Source organism: Callionymus lyra, chromosome 6 (genome assembly GCF_982586985.1).
Source record: "Callionymus lyra chromosome 6, fCalLyr1.hap1.1, whole genome shotgun sequence".
In the NCBI taxonomy this organism is placed as follows: domain Eukaryota; kingdom Metazoa; phylum Chordata; class Actinopteri; order Syngnathiformes; family Callionymidae; genus Callionymus; species Callionymus lyra.
Window position 1 is genome coordinate 32,274,524 of NC_141823.1, and position 8,250 is coordinate 32,282,773.

Consider the following 8,250-nt stretch of genomic DNA (forward strand, 5'->3'; position numbering starts at 1 on the left):
CCAGAGTGGCCAGTTCTTCATGGGGCCCCTTTGATGACTTAAATGCTATGCATGAACACATTTTAGAAGAGAACAGTTGGAGATTGTTGGAAACTCCTCTGCGTGTTCTACCAGTTTGTGGTTGGCATGAAGCTGGACTCACTGGTGACAGTTGCTGAGAAGAGATCACTGGACAAACTACTGTCCATCATGGATGATGACAGTCATCCTCTGAACACTGTCATCAGTGAACAGAGAAGCAGATGGAGTGCACAAATGTTCCTTCCCAGATGCAACACTAATAGACTCAGGGACTCATTCATTCCTCGTGCTATTAGACTTTATAACTCTGAGTTTGAGGGCAGGAGCAGAGTGAAGTGATGATGCTATTATATGTTGATCTTTGTGTTTTTCTCCTTGATCTGTGCTCTTTATATGTCCAATTTGTTCTCTCTTTGAACCTTTTATTTGCACGTTGTTCTTGTTCTTTATTTCATGAAACTTAGTTTACCTTCTATGGTCTGCTGTGAACCTGAAACCTAATTCCCAAAAGGATATCTCCAGAGGGAATAATAAAGTATCTAATCTAATCCAACCTAATCGAATATAACCAAAGTCATGTTTATTGACACACCACAGCAACAAGTACACTCTGAACTTCTTCCTTTACAGAACCCTTTAAAATTAAAAATTCTACCCAAGAAAAAATATACACAGTTGACTGAATCAATCCAGTCTGGTTCCTTCCTCGTCCACTCCACGACTAAATAATGATCTGTATCATATACAGTCATGTGGCCTCCCTTATGTCATCTTGTTTCAGTCAAAGATTTCAAGGTTTTTGGTCATGGATTTTTCTTTTCATAACTAATACAATATTCTAATGGTTGACCTGTGTGCACGTTTGAACAGCATTTCAAATATATGAGGTCATATGAGAATATTGCAGATCACATGAAGAAGAAATCAATGAGTTTTAAAAAATAATTCATTTTGGAGCAGATATGGTAAAAGGAAATCTTTTCGGTGCCATAACCATTTCTATATATCACAAGGTGATCACCAGATGGTTGACATAAAATACTTTAAAGTCACTTTTTTTATTTACTTATTTCAATCTCCTCATGACACGCAACCTAAAAAGTATAGTGAATCAGTTATGTATCAGTTAACTTTTAATATTTTATTAAAAGCCATATGAATGTTGTGGCTTTGTTTGTGGCGACACGAGCACGGATAGAGTATTACTTATGTAATTTGTGTGTTCAACAACGCCACCCTGGGAATTTCACCCAGAGGATATTAATATAAAAGTCGACACATAGGTTCATTCGTGGGAAGGAGCAGAGACAGTAATTCAGAAAGAATATTTATTATTTCTATATATTAATTTACCACAATAATAAAACAGTGCTGGTTACGAATACCCTTGCCCAGGGCTGACACCTACGGTGAGAGATGTCCGACGAAAAGGGGGGATCCCTGGGAACACTACAAACAAAACCCACGTGCAAAAGAAAGGGGGGAAACACCACCACCGGGACACCAATCCGACACCGCAGTACGGCAGCTCCTGAGCAGATAGAGAGTGAAACTTTAACAATGAGTGACGACAATGACGAACAAAATACAAATGAATATACTTTAACTGTAAAACTAATCAAATGACAAATCAACAAAACATAGAATGATCAAAATAATCACACGGAAAGAAACAGACACAATTGAAATAAACGTAAACAAAAATGAACACAAGAACTCAAGAGTCCGGGGTGAACTGCGACACAGAGCCTCAGTCCGCTGTCGCTCGCTCGACTTAGTGCGATTAGCCAATCACACACACGCACAGTCGGCCGTCGGAACACAGGTGGTCGGGAGGGCGAATCGTTGCCACCCGATCCGTCCCAGCAGTTCCGGGTTTAAATAAAACAACCCAAGACAAAACAGCAGTGAAATAAGCGGGTGGTCTTAGCGGAGGCTTCGCTAAGTGACCTAGGGGGATCAATAAAAGCAGAGTTAAAAATAAACTAAAAAAACCGGAGGAGGAAAGCTCCATATGTGCTAATCACCTAGCCACATACCGATCAAAACATTCCTGGGGAGCACGGCACGAAACGGCGTCACCCACTTCGTAAAGAAGTTGCAGAGGGGAAGCAACACACAGCCAAGCACACACCCAGAGAGGAATCTATCAAAGGATCCATGAGCTTACCACAGAGCTGGACAGAACACAACGAGAGAACCACAGTCGTCGCTAACAGCCTACCTCTGACCCCGGAAGCGGAAGCGTAGGACGCTGATTGAGGTGGGAACTCAGCCTCCAGCCATTCAGAGCGAGAGGGAAGTGTGCGCACCGCCTCCTTTTAACCAGCAGGCTAAGACGGGATTGGCTGGAATGCCAACAACCTCGTCCTGCTACAATCTCCCCCCAACAATTGAATCGTCGGCCCGACGATGGAATAACCGGACACAATGACCGAGTTTACTGCCACGGTCTAAACAGTGCAGCAACAGAGTTAAACACTGAGTTGGAAGGACTAGTAGATCCTTGTTCAGGGTCTGCTAACGGCCGTGGAAGATGGTGAACATTAGAGTGCTGACCCGCAGTTGACCTCACTGTACGCCGCACAGTTTCTCTGCCGACCGAAGGGAGAAGACGGGGCCTGTCCACCATAGGATCAGGGTGCACAGAGGTTGAAGGTTGACCTCTGGGGCTAGTATGGATTGGAGCTCCAGCCTGGACAGAAATGGGTGAAAAGCTCTCGGTCCTTAAAACCAGCCAGTCACATTCAGATGAAAGTTCATCTTCTGACTGAATTGACTCGGGCGGAGATGGAGAGGGAACAGCGGGAGGTTCACACGAAGGATCGACACCAACTACGGCTTTTAACAAGGAACGATGGACCTGCCTGGTTCTATCTGCATCATCTTTTGGTGCGATGGTGTATACCGAGCCCCCTTCTTTCGGTACCCTCAAGACAAGGTGTATGACAGACGACCACTGATCTTGGATCTTGTGGCGGCCCCGCACACCAAGCTCCCGCAACCAAACGAACTGGCCCTCCTTCAGAGGAGCATGCCGGACATGTTGATCATGATTTCTCTTACGGCGCTCCGCGGCCACCTTTAATCGGTCACGGACCCCCTCAAATGCCATCTGCAGTCAGGTTTGATGCTCCTGAACCCACTCATGAATATAACCTCCCACAGGGGTCTAAACCCGACCTAGGAGAAAGTCAACAGGGAGCCTGGGCTCCTGGCCAAACATTAACAAGAATGGGGACTCACCAGTGGCTTGATGTGGTGTGGTGTTATAGGCATACAAGACCTGGGGTAGACATGAGCTCCAGTCATGTTTCCGAGACACTGGCAAAGTACGCAGAAGATCATGGAGTGTTCGGTTGAACCGCTCACACTGACCATTTCCTGCTGGATGGTATGGAGTGGTGCGAGATTTGTCAATGCCATAAAACTCACACAGTTGTTTTATAATGGTGCTCTCGAAACTACGTCCCTGATCCGAATGTATCCGAGCGGGTACCCCAAACCTGGAAAACCACTCAGTCACCAGGACCTGGGCAACAGTAGTTGCCCTTTGGTCACGGGTAGGGACCGCCCAGGTATATTTACTGAATACATCAGTCATCACCAGGATGTCTTCGAAACCATTACGGCTTGGCTCGAGGAGAGTAAAATCAATAGCTAAAATTTCATTAGGCCGAGAAGCCATCAAGTGGCCCATGAAACTACGAGCGGCCGGCTTACAAACTTTTGCTACCTGACACCTTTCACATGCCTGACACCACTGTTCCACCTCAGCTGTCATACCTGGCCAGTAGCAACGCCTGCGCAAAAGTTCCAAAGTCCTCTCAATGCCCTGATGACCATGGCCCTGATGAACCTCAGTGAGGACCTCCTTTTTTAAAACAGCAGGCAACAACAACTGCAGCACCACCTCCGCCCCATCTGGTCTAAAAATTTGCCGATAAACTAACCCGTCCCTCTCTGTCAGACGATCCCACTGACGGAGTAACACTAAAGCAGCAGCGGACATCTGCCTCCGCTAGTTTGCAGGTCTGGTGGCTCCGGTGTGTTCTGGCGGGAGAGGGCGTCAGCATTCTTATTACTTTTTCCTGACCGATACTTTATTTCGAAGTTGAACGAGGCCAGCTGAGCTGCCCACCGCTGCTCCGTGGCCCCCAACTTGGCAGAGGACAAGTGGCTCAAGAGATTGTTGTCGGTGTAAACTACACACTGGTGACCCAACAAGTACTCCCTAAACTTTTCAGTCATGGCCCACTTGAGAGCCAAGAACTGAAGCCCCGATACGGTAGTAGGGGGTGGCCAGCGGGCGACCGCTTCAATCTTGCCTGGGTCCGTGGAGACACCCTGATCAGAAATAACGTGCCCCAAATACCGCACTTCCTGTTGGAAAAAGGCACACTTTCCAAGTTTCACCTTCAGTCCTTCATGGTGCAAACGCTCCAGTACCAACCTCAACCTCTCTAGATGTTGTTCAATGGTAGAGGAGAAAACTACAATGTCATCTAGGTAGAGCAGCAGGGACTGACACTGCTGGTCACCAAAAATGCGCTGCATCAAGCGTTAAAAAGTGCTAGGTGCGTTGCAAAGCCCGAATGGCATACGATTCCACTCAAAAAGGCCAAAGGGTGTGCAAAAAGCAGTTTTGGCACGATCAGGCTCCGCTACAGGGACCTGATTGTAGCCACTTGCCAGGTCCAACGTGGAAAACCAACGGGCTCCACTAAGGGCGTCTAAAGACTCGTCAATGCGTGGCAGTGGAAATGCATCCTTCCGGGTTTTACTGTTAAGGAGCCTATAGTCGACACACATACGGAGGCTGCCATCTTTCTTTTCAACTAGCACAATCGGGGAAGCATAGGGGCTGCTGCTCTCTCTAATGACCTTGGAACCAAGCAGTTGGTTAATATGGTCCTTGACTACCTCGTACTCAGATGGGGGAATGCAGCGATAGCGCTGCCGTACTGGAACCTCATCCAGTAGGGGGATCTCATGGGCGATCAGGTCAGTACATCCTAGGTCTCCATCATGGGCAGAGACGACTGATGAAAACTGACCCAGGAGGGCCCTCACCTGACCTTGCGCTTCTGCCGGAAGATGACCAAACTCCAATTCAGCCATCTGATCACGCACTGGGAAGGAAACAGACTGAGAAGAAACTGTGGCCACCGCAGACTGAACCTCAGTGACACCAGCTGGCAAACTCACGACCTTAACCTCCTGTATGGTTCCAACAACAGAATGGGGGTAGAGCAACACATCCAACGAACCAACATTTAAAATTGGCACATAGGCCGTGCCTCGGGCTATCGGCACTAGCGCGGGGGAAGCCAGCAGTCCGGCAGGCAGGCCAGACTCTGGTGGTTCAAACAGTGCTGTAGTGCTGGAGTACTTATCAGAGCATGTGGCAGCTACAATCTTCATCATACCACCAGGGATACGCCAAGCCTTTTTACCACGTAGCTTGAGCTTCCCTGCTCTCGGATCAGCCAACTCACAGGCCTCATGGCACTTCTGGAGGGCCTCTGTGACGGTGGTAGGAGCCTCAGACACCACCGGTAGATGAAACAATGCCAGGCCATGCTGACCGAAAAGTTCCCCATAGCATTTGCGAATGACATTCATCCCCAGCACACCTGGAGCCGGCAGATGGGTACCGCCAGGTGAGTCTTTAACCACTAAAATGCCACAGGCAGGTAACGACTTGCCACACAGCTCAACATCCAACTCTAGGTAACCAATATATGGGATAGCCAGACCATTCGCTGCTGTGAGCTGCAGCCAATGACAAGACCGGAGTCGCTCTTGACCCCACGGTTCAAACTCTTTGTAAAAGAGGGATTCCGATATGGTTGACACCATGGACCCCGTGTCCACCAAACACGAGACTGCAACTCCGCCCATGTTCACCGCTAAATGAGGACAGGAAGACATGAGCTTGGACACTTCAACATCGCCTGCCCGAACACTTGAGCCAATAACTGCCCCCTCCGAATTGTGACTCTGCAATGCGGCGGGTGCTAGTTTTCCGACGTGTGAGGAGAGCGGAATGATCTCTGCCTTGCAGAAGGTGATGAAGGTCGACTGCGGGCCGGAGCACGTGATCCATCGCAGTCCCTAGCAAAGTGACCTGGCTGTTGGCATCTCCTACAAATTATAGGACCACGAGAAACTGCCCGGCTGTGCTGCTGTGAACCTTGCAGACGGGAAATGTTTTGAGTCAGTTGGTTCAACTGCTCCTGTTGCAACTTAAGCATCTCTCTCAATTCGCTGAATTCTGAGACTTGAGGGACACCCAACGGATAACTACCCTGAACCACATACTGAGCACCAACAGCCAGGGGAAGAGAGTTGCTACGACCCCGAGCCTTGCTGGGCGAACCTTCTCGCTCCCATCTGATGGCTTCACTTCGGACCTCCAGTAGGGTAGAGGCATGCTGCCCGCGAACAAACTGCTTCAACTCCCGACGGAGTGACCAATCCAGCACATGTTCCACAAATTGATCCCTCAACAGTACCTCCGCATTGGGGATGCCTGTGGGTGCACGCTGCTTCACGGATGCCATTAGACCCATAAGTGCGAGCGAGAACTCAAGGAGAGTCTCTCCCTCGTGTTGACGTCGGGAGAAAAACGCCTTTTGTAGCGCTACATAAGATGCTGTGCATCCATATAACTCCTGCAGCACTGAAATGATTTTACTTGGGTCACAACGATCTTCAGCAGAGCGGTACTTAATTTCATCACGCGCTTCCCCTTCTAGATGATCGAACAAGAAGAATGCCTGATCGGAAACAGATAGGTGACGAGCCCTCATACCGGCTTGTACCTCCTCCAGCCACTCACCTAACCCTATGCCCGACTTTCCCCTAAACATGGGACACCTTCTATCACGTGATACCATAACCAGTCTCTCGGTTACAGGGGCACTGACGCTGAAGGATGCAGGAAGGGAAACTGAAGGGGCTGTACTAGGGCCAGGGACAGCTGCAACCTGTTCCTGCCTAAGTTTCTCATTGTCAGCCCTCAATTGAGCAACTAAATCCCTAAGTTCCTGCATTTCAGCCTCCATCATTTACATTTTTTTTTTCCTTTTTTTTTTTTTTTTTTTTTCTTGAACAACTAAGACCACCCTTACCTTGAGGATGAAGCCAGGTAAGGTGGGACAGGGCTCGTTGCCGATCCGCGAAAACCAACTGCTGTTTTGTCTCAGGGGATGGGACAGGAAACAAAAATAAACACAGGTCAGACACCAAAATGTTGGTCACTCGCTTTCTAAACAAAAATAGAAGAATACACACTCAATCTAAAACTGAACACTTGTCTCTGCTCTCAATCACGCGATCCTGCCAACAATTGACTAAAACAAATATGCTTCGATTCCAATGCTCACAAGTTCAGGATTTAAACAGTTACCTACCTAAACCTAAAAATCGTTTTTTCGAGAAGCCCCGTCAACGACTAATTTTGGGACGTGATTGAATCCTTTTTTTTATTATTTTTTATTATTTGCCTTTTAAAAAAAAAATCTTTTTGAGCTTTATTTATAATTTAATTATTTTTAATTCGTTTCTAAACGCTTTAAACAAGCACCGAGGCCTGGCGTGTTCAGATTAATTCTGGTCTCTACAGCCATCTAGTGGAAAAAAGTATGATTTACATTGATGGGGTCTTATGCTTCTTGCAGGCGGGCCATGATATTCGTTTTGACCGCATAGAAATGTATTTATAAATACATTAGAGATGTGGTACTGCTAAGAGAGTCACTTGGGGTCTGATGTTGACCACTAGAGAGCAGTTATCATGGACATCCCATCAACTTCTGAGTGGAATAAAATTTCAAAAAGCAAATAATATGTTAAATTTCTAATCTTTGTCTGCCATTGAAAAACTCTTTAATTCATTTTTGCGCTGTTCTCCAGGAAAGACATTTCACAGTTACTTCTAAAACTATGGACACATTAACATAATTTGGGGAATTGTTTTAATATTCAATATCCTGGACAAACATATCCAGTGGACATGGTATTTAGCAAGCTAGGTCTAAGTCTCACAAATATATTGAGGAAAATACAATTTGGAACTGCTGGGTTTGTGTGAGAGAATACTTTATTAAACACTAAAATAACATTTACGATTCATTTCTAAATAGTTGTAGTAACAAAAACCCTTCACAGAAATATGAAAAAAGATGTATTAATCCTTCCAGGTCTCTTCAGATCAGCGTTTTT